Source organism: Sapajus apella, unplaced genomic scaffold (assembly GCF_009761245.1).
Source record: "Sapajus apella isolate SASKATOON/1434 unplaced genomic scaffold, GSC_monkey_1.0 scaffold6, whole genome shotgun sequence".
Lineage (NCBI taxonomy): Eukaryota > Metazoa > Chordata > Mammalia > Primates > Cebidae > Sapajus > Sapajus apella.
In genome coordinates this window covers 9,355,633-9,382,764 of record NW_022436946.1, presented here as the reverse complement: position 1 = coordinate 9,382,764, position 27,132 = coordinate 9,355,633, and positions in this window count along the sequence as shown.

Here is a 27,132-nt window from a genome sequence, read left to right as displayed (position 1 = left end):
CACACACATGTGTTATATATTTATATAATTGTTACACCAATTGTACCAGTGTCACTGCTGTAACCTCCTCATTCTGGATTTTGTAAAAAATGATATAATGTAGATTTAGCAGAAATTATTTTTAATGATCTATCAGTTAACAAGCTCATGTTTTCAAGTGAAGACACCATCAGACTTGAAAGAGAGTACTTTTTGTTGACAAATGTCATACATAAATATTCCACTGACCTTCAAACTTTCTCTGACCTCTCAGACTTGGTTATTTTATCTACTCTTCTACATCATTGCATTGCTTTATCTTTATCAATATATATGTCATCTAATAAATGATCTGTCTTCTTGTTTAAATATTAAACTTCTTAAATGCAAGGACGGTGTCTTATTTGTATACTTCAAATGAATAAAATCATGAATTAATGCAAGCCTATTTTACTACACACATTTACAAAAGCTCCTAAGTGACATACAAAGTATTTTAATGCCATAACACCCTTGAAGTTGTTCATTTCTTTTGAAAATGAAGCTAGTTATTTAGCATTAAAATGTGCCGTATCTATTCTTGATTACATGCTGCTAAATTGAGATATATAGCTTTGAATTTTAGAGGTCATTTATTTGTAATGGCTTCTGATTTTAATTGAAAAGCAACATTACACAAATTTATTAGATAACAGCATGTTGTTGTGATTAAGACAATAGATCCTAAGGTCAGACAGATTTTCTGCCACTGACTATCTGTGTAAGCTTGGGCAAATTACTTAATCTATGTTTCAGTTTCTTCATCTATAAACTGGCAATAATAGTGGCACCCACCACATCAGGTTGTTTTAAATATTAAAGGAGATAATAAAAATTAAGTCATTAACTTGTGTCTGCCTGGCAGATTGTAAGTCTTTAGTAAATGTCTTTGTCAGGTTGGGCTGCCATAACGAAATAGCACAGATGGTAGCTTAAACAACAGACGTTTATTTCTTATAGTTCTGGAGGCTGGAAAATCCTAGATGAAGGGGCCAGAAGATTCATTTCCTGGTAAGGGCCCTCTTCCTGGCTTGCATACTTTGTCTCATTGTTTCTGTATCTTCACCTGGTGGAAAAAGAAAGAGAAAACTCTTCCTCTTAAAAGGACATTAATTCCATTAGGAGAGTCCGGCCCTCAAGACTTCTCAAAGGCCCCACCCCAAAACACAATTACATTGGGGATTAGGGCTCCAACATGTGGCCTTGAGGGGAAAACAAACATTCGGTCCACAACAGTAAATAATACATACTCTACTGTTATTATATTGACTATTACCACCACGATCACCACCATATCTAATGTGAATAGTGCTTCGTTTTACCTCATGTGTACGGCCAACCCTGTAAGCACAAACAAACCCAGCAGAAGATAATGTAATTGTGGCTAGAAAGGTAAAAAGAAAAGTAATAAAATTCTCCATACAGTGTATATGGTAAATGATAGCACCAAATAGCAATATAATTCATGAGAGCATCTACTGTAAAAGGCAGGTTCAGTGACTGAAAAATTGAGCAAGGCAATGAGATGGGGCAAAAGGTGAATCTTGAAATAAAACCTCGCAGTTAACACCTGGCCTATTCTCTATGCAATCACAGCCTTTGAAATCTTAGTGCAACTTTGCACTAATGTTGTAATAACAATATTGTCTTTGTAGGGCTAACGGACTCTTGGGAAAGCACTAAAGATAAACTTCTGTCTCCTTTTTTCCCCCTTCATTCTCTTTTTTCTGTTTTTAAAGTAAATGTGACTTATGAAGGCAGATTTGTGAGGTTGACCCCGAGGGTTGTGCATGTGCACATGTGTGGCAGGGGCTAATAGAGCATTATATCAACAACTAAGGGCTCAGTTCCATTTCTGCCTCCTCATTTGAGATTCATCACTTGTTTATTACTGAAAAATGAGCTCAAAGAAGTTGAAATACATATAAGTTCTATGATCTCCATTAGAGCAGGGAATTTATTTTATCCCTGGCTATATCCTTAAAACCTGGAAGAATAGGTGGCACATATGAAGCATTCAATACATTTCTCTTGATTTAATAATAACATACATTTTATTTGTGTGTTTTACACGTACCTTGCCAGGCTTTTAAATGACCTAATTTATGAGATGAGGAGCTATGTCCAGAACTAAGTATGAAAATATCTCTAAGTAATCAATCAAAGCATTCATTGATTTACTCATTCTCATCCATTTATTAGTCACTTACAATGATAATGCCACAGCTTTTGTGCATAATTACCATATTTTTCAGTTATTCACAAAAATAACCTTTTTATCATAGGAATAAATGGTCTATAGCTCAAACTAAATTATGTCTGATGAATTGCAACAGGTAGAAAAAGAACATTTAATTTTGAATATTCAATCTTCCTCCATTATTCTTAAAAGGGATTCATTACAGTCTGAATTAAATTGGTTGGCAATAATATTATTATCAGTGCATATGCATTCTTTTTAAAGAGCATCGTGTAGGTTCACTTGATGCATGGAAAGAGCCTATGATGTCTATTTTTTTGATTTAAGAAAGGCCTGGGTCCTTCCAGGAAAGATAGAAATTTAATGACAAGTAGGTAAATTTGCCTCTACTTCTGGGTTCTAGGTCAATTCATTTTTTAAAATATAATTTTAATTCACTTTATTTTTAATTGATAAATACAATTTTATATATTCATAGGGTACATAGTGATGTTTTCATATATATAACACACGGTTATCAAATCAGGATAATGGGCATATCCCTCATCTCAGAAATTTATCATTTCCTTGAGTTGCAAACATTAACTATCCTCCTAGCTATTTGAAGCCACATAATATATTATTGTTAACCATTGTTAGTTAACTATAGTCAGCTCTTTTTAAATAATCCTTTATGTAGTTTGAACATACACTAGAACATTAGCTGTACATTGTTTTAAGAAAAATCAAGATATTCACCTCTTAGGGAAATAATCATTACTTAGTTTTTAAAATTTTATGACAAATAATTTAAATGTAGTCAAGAAGAGATTTTAAAAAAAGTCTTGAATTATCAACAGCACCCCTCTCCAACCCCAGCAGCTGCACCATGGTGCACAGGGTGTCTCTGGGTGCTGGGGAGGGAGAACACAGCAAGTGTGAGGCACTGAACTCAGTGTTGTCCTGTTAGAGTAAAAAGGAAATCTGGTCCAAACTCAAACTTGGCTGATGCCTGCCCTAGACAGAAGGGAATCACTGATTCCAGCATTCCAAAGTTGAGTGCTTGCAAACCTCACCACCAAGGGCTACTGCAATCTGTGTCTCCAAGTAAACTTGAAAGGCAGTCTAGGTCATAAGGACTGCAACTCTTAGGCAAGTCCTAGTGCAGAACTAGGCCCAGAAACAGTGGTTAAGGGGGCACATGACATACTGAGATACCAGCTTGGGCAGCCGTGGGTATGCTGACATCACCTCTTCTCTAACCCCAGGCTACACAGCTCAAGGCTCTAAAAGATATCCCTTCATTCTGCTTGAGCAGAGGAGAGGGAAGAGAAAAGAGAATTTTGTCTTGCATCTAGGATACCGGCCTAGCCACAGCAGGATAGGGGACTGGTCAGAGTAGTCACAGATGACATTTCTAAAACACCCTAGGCCAGAAGGAAACCCATGGCCTTGAAGGAAAGAACCCAGTCATGGCAGCATTTATCACCTGCTAACTGAAGAACCCTTTGACCCTGAATAACCGGAAGCAATAACCAGGTACTACATCAAGAACTGTATTAGAGTTCTTATAGGGACAGAACTAATAGGATATATGTACACATGAAAGGGAGTTTTTTAAGAGAATTGACTCATACATTCATAACATAAAGTCCCAAATCTGCAAGATGAGGAGCAAGAAAGGCAGTGATGGATTAGTCTGAGTCCCAAAACCTCAAAAGTAGAGAAGCTGACAATGCAGCGGCGAGTCAGTGCAGCTTCATTCTGTGGCCAAAGGACTGAGAGGCCCTGGCAAACTACTGGTGTAAGTCCAAGAGTCCAACCGAAGACTCTGAAGTCTGATGTTCCATGACAGGAATCATCCAGTATGGGAGAAAGATGAAGGCAGGGAGACTCAGCACTTTTGCTCTTACATCTTCTCCTGCCTGCTTTATTCTAGCCATAAGGGCAACTGAGGGACCCAGTGGGAGGTAATTGAATTATAAGGGCGGGATTTCCACTTGGTTTTCTTGTGATAGTAAATAAATTTCATGAGATCTGATGGTTTTATAAAGAGCAGTTCCCCTGCACATGCTCTTTTGCTTGCCACCATATAAGACATGACTTTACTCCTCTTGTAACTTCTCCCATGACTGTGAGGCCTCCCAGCCATGAGAGCTGTGAGTCCATTAAGCCTCTTTATCTTTATACATTACCCAGTCTTGGGTATGTCTTTATTAACAGTGTGAGGAAGGAAGGACAAGTACAGTAAATTGGTACCTCAGAGAGTGGGGCCCTGCTGTAAAGATACCCCAAAATGTGGAAGTAACTTTGCAACTAGGTAATAGGCAAAGGTTGGAACACTTCGGAGGATCAGAAGAAGATAGGAAAATGTAGGAAAGTTTGGAAGTTTCTAGAGACTTGGAGGCCCCAGACAAACACAAAGATGTCAGAAAGTTTGGAGCTTCCTAGAGACTTGTTGAATAGTTTGACCAAAATGCTGATAGTGATATGGACAACAAAGTCCAGGCTAAGGCGGTCTCAGATAGAGATGAGGAACTCATTGGGAACTGAAGCAAAGGTGATTCTCGCTATGCTTTAGTGAAGAGACTGGCAGCATTTTGCCCCTACCCTCAACATCTGTGGAAGTCTGAACTTGAGAGAGATGATTTAGAGTATCTGGTGGCAGATATTTCTAAACAGTAAAGTGTTCAAGAGGTGACTTGGGTGCCCCTAAAATTATTCAGTTTCATTCTTTCAAAAATACATGGTTTGAAATTTGAACTTATGTTTAAAAGGGAGCAGAGCATAAAACTTCAAAAAATTTGTAGCCTAATGATGCAATAGAAAAGAAAAACTGATTTTCTGAGGAGAAATTCAAGTCTGCTGCAGAAATTTGCATAAGTAATGAGGAACCAAATGTTAATCACCAAGACAATGAAGAAAATGTCCCCAGGGCATTTCAGAGGTCTTCACAGCAGCTCCTCCCATCACAGGCCTGGAGGCCTAGGAGGAACAAATGGTTACCTGGGCCAGGCCCAGGCCTTGGTGCTTTGTGCAGTCTTGGGACTTGGTGAGCTGCATTCCAGCTGTTGCTAAAAGGGGCCAACATATGAAATTTGAGAAGCTCTGCCTAGATTTCAGAAGATGTACATAAATGCCTAGTTATCAGGCACAGAGTTGTGCTGCAGGGACAGAGCCCTCATGGAGAACCTCTGCTAGGGCAGGGCAGAAGAAAAATGTGAGATTCAAGAACCCACACAGGGTCCCTATTGGCACACTGCCTAGTGGAGCTGTGAGAAGACAGCCACCATCCTTCAGACACCAGAATGGTAGATCCACTGACAGCTTGCACTATACACCTGGGAAAGCCACAGACACTCAAAGTCAGCTCATGAAAGCAGCCAGGAGGGGAGCTGTACCCTAAAAAGACACAAGGTTGGAGCTGCCAAAGACCATGGGAATCCACCTCTTGCATCAGTGTGCTGCATGTAAAACATGGAGTCAAAGAAGATTTCAGAGCTTTAAGATTTGACTGTCCCATTGAATTTCAGAATTTTATGGGGCCTGTAGTCCCTTTGTTTTGGCCAATTTCTCCCATTTGTAATGTGTTTATTTACCCAATGACTGCACCCCCTTTGCATCTAGGAAGTAACTAATTTGCTTTTGATTTTACAGGCTCAAGGGCAGAAGGGACTTGCCCTGTCTCAGATGAGACTTTGGACTGCAGACTTTTGAGTTAATGCAGAAATGATTCAAGACTTTGGGGGACTATGATCATTTTGAAATGTGAGAAAAAGAAATTTGGGTGGGCCCTGGGGTAAAATGATATGGTTTGGCTGTGTCCCAACTCAAATCTCATCTTAAATTATAGCTCCCATAATCCCCACATGTCGTGAGAGGGGCCCAGTGGGAGGTAATTGAATCGTGGGGATGAATTTTTCCCTTGCTATTCTTGTGATAGTGAATATGTCTCTGAGGTCTCATGGTTTATAAAGGGCAGCTCCCCTGTACAACCTCTGTTGCCTGCCACCATGTAATATGTGTCTTTGCTCCCCTTTCACCTTTTGTCATAATTGTGAGGCCTCCCAGCCACGTGGAACTGTGAGTCCATTAAACCTCTTTTTCTTTATAAGTTACCCAGTTTTGGGTATGTTTTTATTGGCAGCATGAGGACAAACTAATACAGCTTCTAAAGATTTTTACATCAGTCCCTGTCTCTTGGGTGGCACTTCTGGACCCATTTGGGGTTGGGGGATCTTGCCATTCTGAATGGAAGGACACAAGCATGTTCTTTGCCTCCTGCTGATTGTAGAGTTGCAATGACTGGGTGAATATAGGCAGTAGCCAGGGAGTGGTTACAGCAGGCCTTAGGTGAGACCCAGCACTATGTTGGTTTCAGGTCATAGTAGTGGTGATCACAGGGGTGCTTGTGTCACTCCACTCCCAGTTTTAGGTGGCTCAGACAATGAGGGAAATGCTGTATGTGTCAGATAAAGTAAGAAACAGAGCAAGCGTGTCTGTCTAGGATTTTTCCAGATCTAGTTCAAGACCATCAAGGCAGTACCTCTAAGAGTCTGCAAGAACAAGAGTATAACTTGGCTATGATGCCTCCTAAAGACAACAAAGCTTAGTTCAGAACATCCAAGTCTTTTCAAATATATGGAAAGCCTCCCAAGAAGGAGGACTGCAAATAAGCCCAGACCAAAAAAACTACAATAAGTACCTTACTCCTTAATTTCCAGAAACTGAAGAACATCTATTAGTATCAACACAATTCAAGAAAACATGACCTCACCAAATGGAAAAAATAAGGCACCAGAGACCAATCCTGGAGAACAGAAATATGTGTCCTTTCAGACAGAAAATTTTAAATAGCAGTGTTGAGGAAACTCAAATAATTCAAGATCACATAGAAGGAATTCGGAGCTCTATCAGATAATTTTAACAAAGAGTTTGAAATAGTTAAAAAGAACCAAACAGAAATTCTAGAGCTAAAAATGCAATTAGCATACTGAATAATGCATCAAAGTCCTTTAATAGCAGACTTTATCAAGCAGAAGAAATAATTAGTGAGCTCCAAGACAGGCTATTTAAAAATATACAGTCAGAAGAGACAAAAGAAAAACGAATAGAAAACAATGAAACTCACATACAACATTCAGAAAACAGCCTCAAAAGTGCTAAGAGTTACTGACCTTAAAGAGCAAATAAAGAGATAGGAATAGTAAGTTTATTCAAAGGGATAATAACAGAGAATTTCTCAAACCTGGAGAAAGATATCAATATGCAAGTACAAGAAGGCTATAGAATATTAAGCAGATTTAACCCAAAAAAAGAACACCTTGAGACCCTTAATCAAACTCCCAAAGGTCAAGGATAAAGAAAGGATCTTAAAAGCACCAAGAGAAAAGAAACAAATACATATAATGAAGCTTCAATATGTTTGGCAGTAGACTTTTCACTGGAAATCTTACAGGCCAGGAAAAAGTGGTATGATATATTTAAAGTGCTGAAGAAAAATAACTTTTACCATAGACTAGTACATACAGAGAAAATATTATTCAAACGTTAAGGACAAATAATAGCTTTCCTAGACAAACAAAAACTGAGGAATTTCATCAGTGCTAAGCCTTTCCTACAAGAAGTGTAAAAAATAGTCTTTAAATAAGAAAGAAAATAACATTAATGAACAATAAATATTCACCTGAATGTTCAAAACTCACTGGTAATGGTGAGTACACAGAAAAACACAGAATATTATAACACTGTAACTGTAGTGTGTAAACTACTCTTATCCTGATTAAAAAGACTAAATGATGAACCAATCAAAAATAATAACTACAATAACTTTCAAGACATAACCAATGCAATAAGACATAAATAGTAACAATAAAAAGTTAAAAAGTGGAGGGAACAAAGTTAAGGTGTAGAGTGTCTATTAAGTTTCTTTTAGTAAATTTCTTTGTTTATGCAAATAGTGTTAAGTTGTTATCAAATTGAAATAATTGGTTATAGGATAGCATTTGTAGGCCTCAGGGTGCCCTCAAACTAAAACACATACAGTGAATACACAAAAAATAAAAAGCAAGAATCTAAATCATATACTGAGAAAAATCACCTTCATTAGAAGAAAGTGGGAAGGAAAGAAAGAAGGAAAAGAAGACCATAAGACAACCACAAACCAAATAACAAAATGGCAGGTATAAGTCTTTACTTTTCAATAGCAACATTAAATGTAAATGGTCTAAACTCTTCAATCAAAAGACACAGATTGGCTGAGTGAATTAAAAAAAAAAAACAAGATCTATTTACCTGGTGCCTACAAGAAACATACTTTACATCCAAAGACACACTTAGACTGAAAATAAAGGGATGGAAAAAGATATTCCATGCCAATGGAAACTGAGAAAGAGCTGGAGTCTCTATAACTATATCACAAAAAAATAAATTTCCCTACAAAAACTATAAGAAGAAGCAAAGAATGTCACCATATATTGATTAAGGCAACAATTCAGCAAGAAAATATAAGTTTTAAATATATGTGAACCCAACACTGAAGCACCCATATATATATAGAAAGTATTATTAGAGCTAAAGAGGAAGGCCCCAATGCAGTAATAGCTGGAGACTTCAATACTCAGTTTCAGCATTGAACAGTTCTTACATACGGAAAAACAACAAAGAAACATTGTACATACTTTGCACTATAGACCAAATGGATCTGGTAGATACTTACAAAACAGTTTATCCAATAACTGCAGAATACGCATTATTTTTCTCAGTACATGGATCATTTTCAAGGACAGACTGTATGTTAAGTCACAAAACAAGTCTTAAAACATTCCAAAATTGAAATAATGTCAAGCATTTTCTCTGACCACAATTGAATAAAACTAGATATTAATAACAGGGAATTTTGGAAGCTACACAATTATAGGGAAATTAAACAATATACTCCTGAATGACCAGAGCGTTAATAAAGAAATTAAAAATTTCTTGAAACAAATGATAATAAAACTGAAAGCACCAAAATTTATGGAATACAGCATAAGCACTACTAAGGGGGAAGTATAGCTATAAATACCTATTTTTAAAAAAAAGGAGAACAAACTTCAAATGATCTAACTAACAATGCTTCTTTAAAAACTAGATAAGCTCCAGCAAACCAAACTCAAGATTAGTAGAATAAAAGAACGAAGAGCAGAACAGAAATAAATTAAATTTAAATATGTATACATGATCAATGAAACAAAAAAATTGGTTTTTTGAAAAAAGAAATTAATGAAACTTTGGTCAGACTACAATAAAAGAGAGAAGACACAAATAAATAAGATCAGAACTGACTGAAAAAGAAGACCCTACAACTGATACTATAAAAATCCAAAGGATCCTTAGTGGCTACTATGAATAACTACATGCCAATACATTTGAAAGTCTAGTAAAAATGGATAAATTCCCAGGTACATGCAACTTACCAAGACTGAACCAGAAGGAAATCCAAAACCTGAATAGGCCAACCAACAAGGAACAGTATCGAAGCTGTAATAAAAAGTCTCCCACTAAAGAAAAGCCAGAGACCTAATGGCTTCAGTGATTAATATTACAAAACATCTAAAGAAGAATTAGTACCAATTTTGCTCAAACTATTCCTAAAAGTAGAGAAGGAGGGAATACTCCCAAACTCATTCTATGAGGCTAGTACTACCCTAATATCAAAATCGAAAAAGACACATCCAAGAAAGAAAGCTACAGACTACTATCATTGATAAACATGGTTCCAAAAATTCAGAGGAAAATGCTAGCAAATAAAATGCAATATATTAGAACGACCATTCATCATGACTAAGTGGGATTTATCCCTGGGATGCAAAGATAGTTCAACATACATAAATCAATCAATGTGATATGTCAGTAAAATGATGGATAAAAACCATATGATGATTTCAATTGATGCTGAGCAAGCATTTGATAAAATCCAATCTCCTTCTAATAAAAAACCTTAAAAAACTGGGGATAGAACAAATGTACCTCAACATAATATAAACCATATACAAAAGACCCACAGCTAGTATCATACTGTATTAAGAAAAATGGAAAGCTTTTCCTCTGAGTTCTGGAACACAACAAGGATTCCCATTGTCACCTCTGTTATTCAGCATACCACTAGAAGTCCTAGCTAAAGAAATCAGAAAAGAGAAAAATATAAAGTACACCCAAATTGGAAACAAATAAATCAAATTTTCCTTGGTTGCAGATGATATGGCTATGTATTGGGAAAGCTCTAAAGACTCCACAGGAAAACTCTTAAAAGTGATAAATTTAGTAAAGTTACAGAATATAAAATAAACAGAAAAATTGGTAGCCTTTCTATAAGCCAACAGCAAACAATTTGATAAATAAATCAAGAATAAAAGCCCATTTACAATAGCTACAAATAAAATACTTAAGAGTAAACTTTACCAAAGAAGCGAAAGATCTTTACAATGAAAATATAAAACATTAAAGTAAGAAATTGAAGAGGACAGAAAAAAATGGAAAAGTATTTTGTATTTATGGATTAGAAGAATCAATATTGTTAAAATGTCCATAATACCCAAAGCAAAGTTATATTACTGATTTCTAGATATATGATTTTTTGATATAACATTGCAAACATTTTATTCAAGTGAGCAACTTGTATTGTCACTCTTTTAATTGTCAGTCTTCCTCAACAAAAGTGCTAAGTTTAATTATGCAATCCAATTTATCACTCTTTAAAAAAAAAAAAAACAACAAAGTTAGTGCTTTTGTGCCCTAGTTGTTAATCTTGGCCTACCCCAAGGTTATGAAGATATTTTTCTATGTTTTATTCTAGCAATTTTATTGTTCTACTTTCATCATAGGTCTATGATCCACCTTTAATTAATTTTTGTAAATGGTATAAAATAAATGGTCAAGTTTTAATTTTTTCCCACATGACTATCTAATTGACCCAGCACCATTTATTAGAAAGCCCACCAACTTGCTGTCACTGAATTCTACGGCACCCTTGAAATGAATATATGATCATATATTAGTCAGTCATTTTCTGGATTACCTATCTTTCCCATTGATCAAATAATTTATCAGTATGCCAATAACATAATGCTTTAATGACCGAAACTTTATAGTAATTATTGATATCTGGGTAATTCAATTTCTTCAGCTTTGTTCTTCTTCAAGATGGTCTTAAATAATGTAGGTATATTGCATCCCTATATGAATTTTGCAAGAAATTTGTGAATTTATATACATGCACATGCATGCATCCAAACAGATGCCTCTTTGGAATAAATACAATTATAGACATAAAATGAAGCTTTTAAAGCTGGTGCAAAAAATTTAATACCATCCTCTTGAAAACAAAAGCATTCACCAACATTTTGGTGTATATTCCTTTACATGATTAGTTTTGATCAGTAGAGCACCAGACACATTTTTACTGTTTCCTTTTATCTATAAAAGTCCTTTAACAATATCTGACTTATTCCTCAAAATCTATTTCAAGATAATGAATTTTCTTATCTTTAAGCATGTTTAATTAATTTGTTAAATTATTATGTGTTACATATACAATAAATATCAAGTATAAATGGTGTGGATTTAATGTTTTGAAAAGTAATAGATATATTTATGATTTTTTGATGGCCAGGGAAACTTTAAACACAGTAGAGAGAGGAAATTAATTCTATTGAATTTCTCTGTGTGTTTTTGTTTAAATACATTGACTTGCATGTGAAATAGTTTAAATGATACAAGTTAAATCTATTATTATCCGTCTAAACAATGAGATACCAAGGAAATTATAGAAAAGTTTGTTATAATGTGATTTCACATGTTTAAGACAAAAGGATACATGCAGGTAAACATTACCCACAGTTATCTATAAGATGTCAAAGGGGAAGATTACAGGCAGTTGAATTATCTCACTCTCTACTTTACATACTTTAGTGTTGCTTGAGATTACATTGTATTGTTTTGGTTTTATTAAGAGTAATATAACACATTTGTAAGGATGTCTTTACAAAGATGCAGTTACTATCTCTCAGTATGAAAAAATATGCAGGTACTGAAATTGTTTCTTATAAGAGTGATTGTGAAATCCTTCAGGGATAATATGTATTTTGTCTTTGTTTCCTAAGGCCTAGCCCAGTATCTGAACAAAATTAGGTATTAAAAAATTGATGATCTTAATGCAGAGAGGGGTATGTTATATTATTTTTGTGCAGTCTATTATGTTAATTGTAGAATAACAGAATTTCTATGACTTTATAGCCAACCTTAGATATTATGTTCTTAGATTATTTAGCATTGAATACTCGTTAAAATTAAATATGATATCCTAACTAATAGCTCTTAGGTAAAATATGGAACAAAAATTTGTTGAAATACTATGGCATGTTTTTTAAACACTGTCCATTCTCACATTTATGTAATCAACTCATCAATTCACTGACCACCTTATATCCTGTATCCTAAAGTTAACTGAATGACTTTGGCTTCAAAAGGAAGCAGAGCAAAGTAAAATTTGAGGGATAGTGTTCACTGGCTTTAGACAAATTAGTGAAGATATAGGAACAAGATGAAGGGTGTAAATTAAATCCAAAAGAAATGCAGGTCATTGGGAGTCTGGTTCACTGTTGACAGACTCTTGAAGTTATTTTTCTATTATCATGGAAAAACCTAGAGTGATACTGGCACAAGTGTCATTGGGTGATCTAGTGATTCCCATCAAGATATAAAGCGTAAAATGCATTAATTACTCCACTGGTATAGTTTGGGTAGTGACTTCTTAACCCAACTTCCAGAGGTGGTGTTTCCTTGTGGAAACTCCGTGTTGAATATTGCTCTAGTTGTTTACTAGAAGTTGGTGCTTTGATACCAATGAGAAATATGGAAGAAAAGTCATACTATAACAATTTGTATATTACTAAGGCCTTAGTGATTTTTGAAAATATTCTTGATGCACATTTTTTCTCTTGCAACTATGGCATGGTTCATAGCCTCAAAGTTAATGCTTTATTGTTGATGATTAATACTGATTTTACTATATTTTCTTAAGATTTGCGTTACCATCTTACACAGTACTAAAGCATTATTGCAGTTTATGCAAAAATTGTGTTTTCTTGTTTCTGGGAATCTTATTGAGGAAATTACATAGTCCCATGGGCAGATAATTTTCCTTATATTGAAAAGAATTAACTTTTTTTTCATTTACGTTAATGTAGCTGGGTTAATTTGTAGCACATTGGTGGAAAAAGCCACAGCAGGACGCTTTTGGCTCTTACTGAGATATGTAAATTACAGTAATAATCTTTGCATTAAAAGTCATAAGATAAACTTAATGGGTCCAGTCCCACAGTTCTTATTCTGAACACCCTCACCAAAAAGGAGAAAGAATTTTATGAATAAAACTAGAAATGTTCAACTAAATTTAGTAAGACTTTTTCCATAGCTTGTATTTTCAATTACTCTTGGAACTCTCCTTTGAAAACACAATGGAAAGATTCAAAATACTCTGACCTTTTCCTGACCTGAGGTTTTGTCTCACTATTAGTAGGAGTTTTAACTGAATAAATATCATATGTATATAAATATAATAAACTAGAAGTCTATTTCTCCTTAACAAAATATAAGAGACATACATGGCCTTATGTACTATGGGAGTGAATGGATGCTTAAGTAGCAATGTTTTTTCCCTTACAGATTTCCACCCTCTCTGAAATTCTCAATACCCATGGGGGTTCTAAAAATAATGTACCCACTATGTCTCCATAAGATCCCTGTTAAAATATAAGCATGTTGAAGAACATGGACACAAAAATACATTATTGTCCATTTACAAATTTTCAAATGACTTTCTTCTCAAGGCTGGTGAGCAGGGCCTTGTAAGAAGTATAAATACATGTCATTGGCACTTGGAAAGGAGAAAAAAAGGAGACCTCAGGTGTATGAACTATTGTCCAGATGTGGACTGCAATGAGGGAAAGTGTGTCAAAGTGCACAGGCCAGGGAAGAGAGCCTAATTAAGGTCATGAAATACCATTCCCCTGCTGCACAATTTCATCTTGAGTTTGCCCAGTTCATGACTTTTCAGTATCAATAACAAAAACACGAAGACCAGTAGTGTAATAGAAGTAGTGGAATATTTAGAGTACTTACTATATATTTTTTGAAATTCTTTGAAAATATTCACAGGAATTATCTTGACTTACAGGAACAAATGAAGATATATGAGGGAAATTACAGAATTAGTAGCATGAAGCTAAAGTTTCCCAGAGACGGCATTATTTTACTCTAACTGAAGTTTACTAGCCAAATGATCATATTCAATGGAAACCTAGTACTATTAAAAAACCTACATGTACTATTTTTACGTGCACTGTTAAAATTTTACATGCTCAAAATAGTATGACTAGCATTTTTCCAGTTCCAGATTAATTTCTGTCACAATAATGGCTCTTAACAGATTATTGTGCTTGAAGAAAAAAAAAATAAGGGAAGAAAATCCAGGATGGATTTTCTTCTCTTTATGTTTAGAAAGGTATATTTTGAAGTCCTGCCCTAGTGCGTGAAAGGTAAATGGCTTCCACTTTTAATGAGAATTCCAGCAAAGTCAGAACTGGTTCAAACCAAGTTGCTGCACTGGTTGTTCATGGCTGTTGTCTGCTCTGAATGGATGGGTGTGTGCTCTGACTGGTTAGCACTTATTGTACCAGTTATTATATACAATATTTGAATAACACCCTGGAGAATAACTGACAGAAAACTTCGAAGTAATTGTCACCTCATCCAAAAATCCAATTATGTAGAAACTCATCATAGTTGTGGGAAAGCTGTTATATGGATCCAATGTGAGTAGCAGCTGCCCACTTTACGGTTGCTCTCTAGAGAAATAATAGCTCAAGGATACCCAAACGCTTAGGAGAATAAATCAAAATACTTATCAAGCTTTCCACACTTGGTATTTGCATATGGTCGTCAATATTTTGACACATTAGGGGACGTGAGGATATTTTTTCAATTATTTTGTAATTTTTACATTTTCTTACAAAGTAACAGCTACTATGCATTTTAATAGATGAGAATCTCAGTCTCTAAGTCTCTAAGTTTTGTTTACGTCAGTCTAATAAAATAAAGTGATTCTTCATCCATAATCACTATTCAAAAGTTTATTGAACATCTATTAAGATGCAAATTTCTATGATAGATGCTATGAATGGTTTAAAAAAAGAAAATTAGTTCTTGCTCTACAATATCTTTCAGTATATAGAGAAATGTGTGCAATGTGTTTTGATTTAATTCCATATTTCCTTAAGGGGCGGCTTGCCAGAAAAGCATTTGAATTCTTAAAAGAAAGTCTTAGGCAAATCATTAGGAAACACCTCATGACTAAGAATAATAAGAAAACTGAAATGCATTCATTGAATAAATGTTTATTGAATATAATCAGGAGAAAAATTGCCTGCTTTGAAACAGAAGTAAGTCTGATGAACCCTCAGTCACACCAGGTAAATTCAGCTCAGAGTACCATCCTTTGAGATTCTCAGAGGAAAAGCCTCCTAGCAAGGGGCAGGGGTGAGAGTTGGGTTGAGGAGCCTTGAAAAATGAGGCTGGAGAAGAAGGCAAGGTCCAGGTGAGCAAGAAGCTTGTATGGATGCTATGAAGGTTGAGCTTTATGTTATATGTGCAAACACTAACAGATTTTGAGTGTGGAGGTGGCCTAGTTATATTTTGTTTTTAGATAATAAATACTAGACTATGGATCTGAGTTTAGCAGCCCTGATGTTGCGCATATGAATTAAGGGGTCATTCCTATAGTCTGGTTATAGATGGTACAAATTTAATATAGACTAGTTTTAGAAATATTTTATCAATTTTTTTTTGGCTGGGAGTCATCAACTTGGGCATTCAAATAGGGTGAAACTAGTTTTAGTATATCTAATTCCAATGGCTCTTTTTAGTAGAGACCTATGTAACACGTTTCTCTCAGAGACTCACCCATTTTTAACAGGAGGCACCTGGTATACAACACCAGTGGGTAACCAGTGCTCTTCATAGTACCTCTGGGATACTCGTCGAGTCTGCTTTCTTTGCAGGTCTTGCCTTATCACTGCCATGACAGAGGGTCCAATGTGAGGATTCTGGTGTCTATGGCAAGCATCTCTCCTCCAACATGGATTTGATTTGTCACCATAGCTGACAGCAATTCAATGTCAGCTTAGCAGAGAAAAGCAGATATTAAAAGAACATAAAATATTATTTGGTGGTTATAAGCAAAAATATGTAGCTGTAAATAGACAGCTTTTTCCAACTTTCAAGTCAACAAGTTATCCGTAATTTTAATAGTCGTTCCATTGTTTGAATAAGCATATCAATTACAAGTTTATGACTACAATAGCTAACAGCACTGACCATGTGCTACACGTTGTCCTATCCACTTTATACATATGTTGTCTCATTTAATCCCCCAACAACTCTTTGGGTTTGGTGATATGTTTGTGCCCGTTTTACAGAAAGTAGAGCTAAAGTTTAGACACCTGGCTAAGTCACACAAGTATTGCATCATGCATACTTCCTCTACTTGTGAGGCATTTGTTTGTATATGAGACTACTTAGACTCCTTAGTAACTTTGGAGTCTAATGTCAAGGGTCAAATTTTTACCTTGAAATCATTTACGCATTGCAAATTTGAATAGAAAGTGAAAGCTGAAGTCTGGGGTTTAAAACAATACAACGAAATGGTAAACTAAAAAATAGTAAGAATTAATTAATTAATCACAGAATAACAGTCACAGCTGCTTTGGATCATGCTGAATATATTTACCAGAAGTAGCATAATTATTTAGAACAGAAAGCAGAAGCAGAGATTGATTGAAACTGCAGGGGGAATTTTGGTAAGCAGAATATAATTGCTCATTATTTTTATTTGTATCTTCCCATTTCCTTGTTTCCCTTTCCCTTTGTTCTTTAATAATACTCAAGGCTTTGCATGAAAACACACTCTTTTCATTACTTGTATATTTAGCCTGGTCCCCCAGCTTGTCTCATTCAGAAGTCATAATCAGTTTCTAATGTCATTATAATTTCTAGTTTGGGGTATCATAATCATGAGAATATGACATTTGTAGAAGCAGATGAACCAAGAAATAAAACACTTATTTTTATGCAAATATTCCAAACAATAAACTAAAGGAACAGTAAATTTAAAAAGATAACTTTGTCACTATTGTGGACTTCTAAAATAAATCTTCTATGACTATTCAACTGCTTTATGTAGGTCCAATTGAAACTTGATTTTATTAGTGCACACAACTGTACCCTTTCAAAGCCAACATTTGTCCTCATACATTTATTCACACTGTAAACAATATATAAAAATTTGGGATTTTAAAATATCAATATTTTTATTTATACTTGGAAGATTAAATGAACATAAAATGATTTTTTTCTTTCCAATCATCTTAAAAGTTAAACAAAAGATAATTATATAAAACTATTTTGTCACCTGATATATATCTGAAATACACTACTTAAAGGGCAACAGGCTGTTGATGTAGTTTCTCAATGTTGCATGTTTAATGACACCTCTACTTTTTACCAGAAACAGTAAAAACATAATATTGTTTTACAAAATATCTTTTGACAAACATATGGAGCATTCTTTTGCTCTATTGTATTTCATTTTAAAGAAATACGTGAATGCATATATGTTAAGTTTTCCAAAATCATTGAATTCAATATCAGATATTGTTTAGATTGGTGTCAACATACTTTATTTTCCCACAAAGCATCAGATTGTAATTATTTTTTACTTTTCCAGCCACATGGCCTCTGCAGCAAATAGTAGACTGTGCTGTTGTAGCATGAGACCTACCATAAACAACCCATTAATGAACTTGGGATGTATTCCAATACAACTTCTTTATAAAAACAAGTGGTGGACTGGATTTAGCCTGATGGTACTAATTTGCTACTCTGGTTTAAGAATGTTTTCCAACAAGTAAACCTATCCAAAATAAACCTTTGTTAAGATTTACTTTATTTACCATAAGATTGTTCTTCTGAAGCATTAAATGAGCGTTATGATATAAATTATAAAAGGGAAACACTTTATTCCTTAAAATTTATGGCATTTTTGCGTGCAGAAAGATCAGGCAAAAATGCAAATATGTTTTCTAGTAGAAATTGTGGTCTGACTCAAAGTACATTATGCTGCCTGATGATCTCAAAGATAAAAACAAGAAGTTATGTATTCCCAGTTCTCACTAACAGAAAAATTGTGTCCCTTCCAGTCAGAAAACTGGGCTGATAGACTTTTTCTGTTGGAAAAAAAAAAAATTTTTTTTCCTCACCTCTCTTTTTTCTGTTTTAAAATGTGCAAAACTAAAATTTCACTGTCCTATCAAAATGATCTTAGATCTCATGGTAGTACAGGCCAGTGTCAGAAATAAAACATGGTACAACCAAAGCTAGAGATTGAAAGAATCCTGGTATCAACAGGAAGGTCATGCTTAGAGAGATCATGCTTCTTACTATATTCTTCTTACTATATTGTTTAAAAGGGTTTTGAAAAAGTGCTAAGAGATGATTAACTAAAAGATCTGACCTGCAGAGATGACTCTGAGCTGGGAAGAGGGCAGGAATAACACATATATTCCAAATTAGCATCTAGAATGAGATTTTATAAGCTGTAGTTTCTTTAGTATCTCAGTTCGCTTGGGCTGCTATAGCAAAGTACCACAGACTGTGTGGCTTAATCAAGAGAAATTCATTTTCACAGTTCTGGAGGCTGTGAAGTCCAATAACCAGATGCCTGTGGATGTTGTCTCTGGTGAGAGCCTGCTTCCAGACTTACTAACAGCTGCCTTTTTCTGTGCCCTCACACAGGCTTTCCTCAGTGTATGTATGAGGATAGAGAGATCTTGCATTTCTTCCTCTTATAAAGACACTGATTCTTTTAAGGGCACTGCCCTCATGAACTCATCTAAACATAATTACCTTCCAATGATCCAACCTCACAATACCATCACATTGGGGGTTAGGGCTTCAACATACGAATTGTGGGGTAACACTAACATTCAGTCCATAACATGCAACTTATCCAGTCTTAATTAGAAGGCTTAATATTTGAGCTTTCTGGCCAAAACCAGGTAGACATCATGTTAGAGAATACCTTACCTTATACTCTTCAATAGAGTGAGAATATGACAAATGGAGTTCATTTTAAAATTTTCCATTAAAACTATCTCATTATGTATTGATAGCACTCTGTTACTTCTGTCAAGAATAATGGTTAAATGGTAAGAACCATATTCTTGAGTAGCAAGAGTGTCTCTACAGGCTAATTATTAGGATTGAATTAACTTATGAATTAATTAAATCTCATAATAAACACTTAAGCAGGAATTATGATATAAGGAGTGGCACCACAGTGGTTGCAACAACAAACGCCTTACAAATGGTGGCAAAAGGGCGCCCAGAAGAAACAGGTTGATCCATTTTCTAAGAAAGACTGGTATGACCTGAAGCCACTAGTTCCATTCAATATAAGAAATAGTAGAAAAACACTTGACACCAAAACTCAAGGAATCTAAATTTTACCTAATTATCTCAAGGATACTATCTTTGAAATGAGCTTTGCTGATCTGAAGAATGATGTTTTATTTAGAAAATTCAAGCTAATTACTGAGGATATTCAAGACAAAAACTGCTTAACGTCCATAGCATGACTCTTACCTGTAACAAAATGTGTTCCATCGTCAAAAAACAGCAACCATAACCGAAGTTCATGTCAGTGTCAGGACTACCAACGGCTATTTGATTTGTCTGTTCCGTGTTAGTTTTACAAAAACAATACAACAATCAGATACAGAAGACCTCTTATTCTCAGCAACAACAGTTTGCCAAATTCAGAAGAAGAGGATAAAACTTCCCACCCAAGAGGTGCAGACAGATTTCCTGAAAAAAGTAGTTAATAAATGGATCCCGGGCAGCTTTGAAAAATACATTAAAAGGTCATAAAACGGCTTGCCAATTTATCCTCTCAATAATGTCTTCACTGGAAAACTGAAAATTCTGAAGAAGCTCAGTTTGAATTGGGAAAACTCATGGAGCTTCATGGTAAAGGTAGCAGTTCTTGAAAAGCTGATGTATATGAACTGCCAGTCCAAGAATCTGTTTAAAATTCAGATGTTTAATAGTGACAAACAAAATATCCTATATGTGATGGTAAAAAAGCATCATGATATTGCTTTCCATATAATTTTTTTTCTGTTGTATTATAAGAAAGATACATCCTTTTTCCAAAGATAACACTTTTAATTGTTTTTCTGTATGGGAATATTAGCAATCTATTTTCTGCCTCAGAAAACATGTTTATTTTTGTGTAGGTCTCCTATATCAGGCATTGTAATTTTGTGTCCAAAGTTTTTCAATTTTTTTCCTTGGTATTTTTGTGCATATACACATTGCATAAAATAATGGCCTTTTACTCTTTTTCCTCTGCAGAGCTCTCATTTCCATTTTATTCTACATTCATGAAATGTAACTTTCAAAGGAAATCTTAATAATAGTGATAATTACAGACATCTTCTTAAAGTTGCTAATTTTAATATACATTGGTATTCCATCATTTATTATAATTTACTTTGTTTAAAGTATATTTACTTTGAAAATAAAATTCTTCTGTTAATTTTCCTTATAACAGTTTTGAATACCAATTTGTGATGGAGCTTATGAAATCAAGTTGGTCTAACTGTATGAGAAAGAAGTGTAGTTATTTAACTGACTTAAATGGTAAATTATTTAAGTAGTCTGCTTATATTGAATTTCTTTATACTTCTTTTTGAAAATCAGTACACTTATAATTGTTAAATTGTGCTTCTATTTCTGTGCTAATTATTTATGAAATTCATATCTATTTTTTCATATTATAATTTATGTAGCTTCTTATCATTATGACCTGAACAGTTTATAAAATTCCAATTAATTCATTCTGTGAGAAAATAAAATAATTCATCAGTAACAATACACATTTTTTATAGGTTTCTTAATGTTATTGTCAGTTATTGATTCATTGACTTCTTTGTGTAGTATAAAAATCACATATTTATTTAGAAAATCATTTCATTGATGTTTTCAACTTTAACAAATTAATCGTGGAAGAAATTTTGCACAATGTATTATATTTATGAGTGTTTTTATTTTCTTTATTTACATTAATAGGTTTTTCTGGATTATTTATTTTGCTAACTTTTTAAAATTGTACTTTAGGTTCTGGGGCACATGTGCAGATCATGCAGGTTTGTTGCATAGGTATGTACATGGCAAGGTGGTTTGCTGCCTGCACCCCCCAGTCACCTATATCTGGCATTTCTCCCCATGTTATCCCTCTCCACCCTCCCCACCCTTGCTGTCCCTCCCCTACTCCCTCAATAGACCCGTGTGTGATGCTTCCCTCCCTGTGTCCATGTGTAGTCATTGTTCAACACCGGCCTATGAGTGAGAACATTCAGTGTTTTTCTGTTCTTGTGTCAGTCTGCTGAGAATGATGGTTTCCAGATTCATCCATGTCCCTACAAGGGACACAAACTCATCGTATTTTTATGGCTGCATAGTATTCCATGGTGTGTATGTGCCACATTTTCCTTTTCCAGTCTATCGTTGATGAGCATTTGCTTTGGTTCCAGGTCTTTGCTATTGTAAATGGTGCCACAATGAAGATATGTGTGCATGTGTCTTTATAAGATAATGATTTATAATCCTTTGAGGATACACTCGGTAATGGGATTGCTGGGTCAAATGGAATTTCTATTTCTAGATCCTTGAGGAAGCGCCACACTGTTTTCCACAATGGTTGAACTAATTTACACTCGCAGCAACAGTGTAAAAGTGTTCCTATTTCTCCACATCCTCTCCAGCATCTGTTGTCTCCAGATTATTTAATGATCACCATTCTAACTGGCGTGAGATGGTATCTCAATGTGGTTTTGATTTGCATTTCTCTGATGACCAGTGATGATAAGCATTTTTTCATATGCTTGTTGGCCTCATAAATGTCTTCTTTTGAAAAGTGTCTGTTCATATCCTTTCCCCAATTCTAAATGGATTTGTTCGTTTTTTTCTTGTAAATCTGTTTTAGCTCTTTGTTGATTCTGGATATTAGCCCTTCGTCAGATGTGTAGATTGCAAAATTTTTTTCCCATTCTGTTGGTTGCCAGTTCACTCTAATGGTTGCTTCTTTTACTGTACAGAAGCTCTGGAGTTTAATTAGATCTCATTTATCTAATTTGGCTTTTGTTGCCAATGCTTTGCAGGGGTGAACCACGGATGCATGAATGCTATTACTTTTATTAGAGTGTTATAATGGAAATAAAGTAGTTGCATAATGAGTATAATGCCACAAAGAAAGCATAACAGGATTTGCACTCCTGACTCACTCCTCTTTTTTTTTTTTTTTTTTTGAATATTAGTTTTCTGTTCCTACTGGAACAAATTACTACAAAGTTAGTACCTTATTACTTTACAGATCTCTAGATCAGGAGTTTGACATAGATTTCACTGGGCTAAAATGAAGGTGTCAGCATTGTTCCACCTCTTTCCAGAGTTTCCAGGGGGACACTCTGTGTCCTTGCCTTTTCCAGGTTCTAGAGGCTTCTCACATTCCTTGACCAACAGCCCCCTTCTCTATCTTCAAAGCCATAAGTGGTGGGTCAAGTTCTTCTAACCTGCCATCTTCCACTTCTAAAGAACCTACAATGATCAGATTGGGTCCACCCAGATACCCCAGGTTAGTTAAGGTCATTACCCTAATCACATCAGAAAAGTCCCTTAGTCTTGGCAAATAGCATTTAGCAGGTTTCAGGTGGGAGGATTAGGATTGGACAAGTTTGGTAGGCTATTATTTTGCTTCCCACATCTGTTTTCCTCATTACTCATGTTTTCAGATTCAAATCAAGTTGCACGCCTTTTGTAAAAAAAAATTAATGTACATAAATCTGATTCTTATCTATGATTGACTATTCTTCCTCTTTGTCAAATTTATCTTTTAATTGGTTTCTAAGCATGTTCCAAAAAGTTGTTTAGTTTTCCGTGGTGGGCCAGGGATCTATCTACATAAATTATTGCATTTGGACACAATTTGCATTAATTTATAAATATTCCCTAAGTTAATACACAGATTGTGTTGACAGAATTTATTTGCCTGAGTTGGTCATCAGTTTAATCAAACTAATTACTCTATTAGTTCAGTAAATAGTCATATTTGGAAAACATTTTTTACTGCCACCGAAGTTAAAGGAAAACATGAACAGGATATAAGATTATGAGTAAGGAAGAATGAAATTTTGTTATTACTTGTGTATACTCCAGAAAAAATATGCTTGTCACGGTTTCATTTAAAAGTGTCACAATATAAGTGAAACTATGAATATAAGGTAGTTTACTAAAATTATTTTTAATTATCTACTGGTTGGCACTTTTTAAAAAATCTGCTTTCTGAACTAAACAAAGATATTTTTATAGATGCAGCATAAAGCTAAATTTCTTAAAATGCTTACAAAAAATATATGGAGTGTTTCTATGAAATTGGGGTTTTTCAAGAAGCATTGATTGTTTTAAGATTGAAAGAACGTTTTCTACCAATTGTCCTCAGAGGATTTGACAAAAATATATCAGCCTCTTAATATACCTTTTAGTCAAATTCAAAGAATTTTCTCAGTACTATTATGTTATGGTACAGATTTTTATTAATGCTTACTTTGTTTTATGTAGTAGAGCAAATTTCTTAGTTCAGCTCTAATAAATAGTTCATGTAGATAGATAAATGAATGATGAATAATAGATACATAGATGAAAAATTAATAGATGATGGATAAAGAGATATAGATTGATGGATACTTGTATGAGTGTTAAAAATGTTCAACTTAAGTCTATATGAGTCATATTTGAGATGATTATAATTATCAACTTTATTAGGTTTTCAAAGTGATGGATATAGTAATTTCATCATCATAGTATGTATACTTGAATTAAAACATCACATTGTACCCCATAAATATGTACAATTATTATGTATCCGTTCTGAATAGAAAAATAAATATAACACCCTCAAGGTCTTTAAAAAGAGCTGCTTAATACAAAAGATCTGGTGAAAATGCAAAATAATTCAGCCACTGCAGAAAAGAGCTTTGTGGTTCTTCAGAAAGTTAAACACAGAGTTACCACCTGATTCCTCAATTTCTCTCTAGTATATGCCCACAAAATAATTGAAAACTGGGACTAACACAAGTATGTGTAAACATATACTCATAGCAGCATATTTTGCAATACTCAGAAGGTAGACCAGCCCCAGTGCCCACCAATAGAAGAATGGATAATCTAATTTGATATAGCCATACAATGGAATATTCTTCAGTCATGAAATGTAATGAAGTACTGATGAATATATGATACAAACTGTAGCATAAATGAACCTCCAAAATCGGTTTAGTGAAAAAAGGAAGACACAAAAAGTTACATATTTTACAATTTCATGTATATAGAACACCCAGAATTGATGAACCCATGGAGGCAGAACACAGATTGGTGGTTGCCAGAGTCTGGGTGCAAGAAGGACTGAAGATAAACTGATTGATAGGTACTGGTTTTACTTTGCAGTGATGGAAACGATGGAAATGTTTTGGAACTAGATACCATAGCACTGTGAAAACTTTAAATGCCACTGAATTGTTCATGTTTAATTTTGTGGTATATAAATTTCAACTTGATAAATTATTGTTAAAATTAATAAAAAGGTTTGTGGTTCAAGCTACATTGCTTCTCATTGAGCACTAAGAGGTCTAGAATATTTATGCTTTTAGGTTCACAGCTCTGATAGGGGCTTCTGCTCTCTAGTCTTCACCTGCTTAAATTACATCTGCAATAATCTATATCCTTTCCTCTTTGAACATTCAGCTCTGATGGCTGAAGGTAGGTGTTTTTTTGCCCCGCAATAACAGCTGCAGAGCCTCTATAAGTCCTTTAATCTTCCTCAGTGATGCCTAAGCCCCCGCTGAATGTAATCCTGATTTGAAGCATACTGAAACACAGAATAGGTGCCCTTGGCCCATTTGCCTACACACTGAACATTAAAATTATTCTGCTACCCACATGCAGGGCATAGAGATGCTCTGATACATTGTCTATGCTCCAGACTTCACCAGTGAGTTTTATTACACAGATATCCTCTGTTTTCAAATTCCAAGTACATATGAAAATTCTACTGAAACATTCCAGAACTTGGAGATCCATTTTAATCCAAGGGAAAGACAGCGAAATCCGTTCTGACTGATCACATATTTCTATATCCTCTGACTAACCACAAGAAACATTTTTAAAATAAAACATCAAGACATAACCCTTTTCTTTCTTTCCAGAATTTGAATCTCTTCTGAGGCAATATGTAACACTTACTGATTATGAAAGAAATAAGGAATAAAAAGAAAAATGTGGCAATCTAAACCACATATGTTAAGACTTAAAAATCTTATCGTTAAATTAGTAGGGCTTTGTATATAGGTGTTGGTTTCCTAGGGTTAGCTTTTCAACACTTTATTACAAAGATGGTCTCAAAACCATTATATTATCAGTCTACTTTCTGTACCTATTATGCCAGTAATTGGAAGCAGGAGGCCAGGGAGTGGATAGAGAAATAGTGTTTTTCTTTTAAAAGACCTCAGAAAATACTCCTAAAGCAACAACACATTGTTCTTTAGTATCTATCCCAAATAACTATAGACTATAATTCTATTGATCTATGATCTTAGCACTCCATGGTTTGATCAGGCATCTTGATTGATGATCACAGGTGTTCTGTTAATGACTATTGATCAGGGATTCTGTGATGGTTAATTTAAAATGCCACAGATACTTTCTCTTTCAGTCTTCACTTATTTACATTGGGATATTGCAGATCTTCCCATCACATGGATTCTATTTTATCACCCCTTGAATCTGGGTTGTTTGTGAGACTTGCTTTGACCAAAAGAACATTAACAAATATTAAACAAGCAGAGACTTGAAAAGAACTTGCACATGAGGCTTGTTCTTTTGTGGTTCTTGGAACTCTTTCATATCCATGTGGACAAGCCTGGACTCATGTGCTGAAAGATGAGAGACCACATGGAGAGAGACCCCACAGATAACAGCCATTCCAGACAAGACTCTGATAAGCCTCCCTGTCCCAGTCAATCCACCAGCTCCCTGTAAATGCCTGAGCAAGCCTAGATGAGATGAACCAAGCCTGGCTGAGACTTGAATTATGCAGCTGAATCCAGCACAAATAGCAAACCATAATATTATGAGCTAAATAAAAAGTTGTTTGTGGCTTACTATGTATTGAGTTTTTTCTTATGCACCAAGATCTAAATGGTAAACCTACGAATCTTTTACCATTTCATTATAATTCCCCAAGAAAAAGTATAAATCATGCCAGGTCATTTGTTGAGGTGTCTTCTGAATAAAGTATAAACTTCCGAAAAAAAAGATCTTTCAAGGTTTGTGTGATGAACTAAATTGTATCCCCACCAAATTCTTATACAGTTGTCCTAACCATTCATGTGACTGAAATTAGAGATGGGGCCTTAAGGTTAAATGAGGTTATAAAGGTAGGATGCTAAGCCAAATTTGCCTGTGTCCTTACATCAGGGATTTGTGAATACAAATAAAAGGCCATGTGAAGACACAGCCAGAAAGCAGCTGTCTGCAAGCCAAGGGGAAAGGCCACAGGAGAAACCAAATCTGCCAATACATTGATCTTGGAATTCCAGCATTCAGAAATGCAAGAAAATAAATTCCTGTTGTTTAAGCCACCAGTCTATGATATTTGTTATGGCAGCCCTAGCAAAGTAAGATAGTTTGTGTTACTGTCTTCTCTTTGCAGATGAAGCAATTAT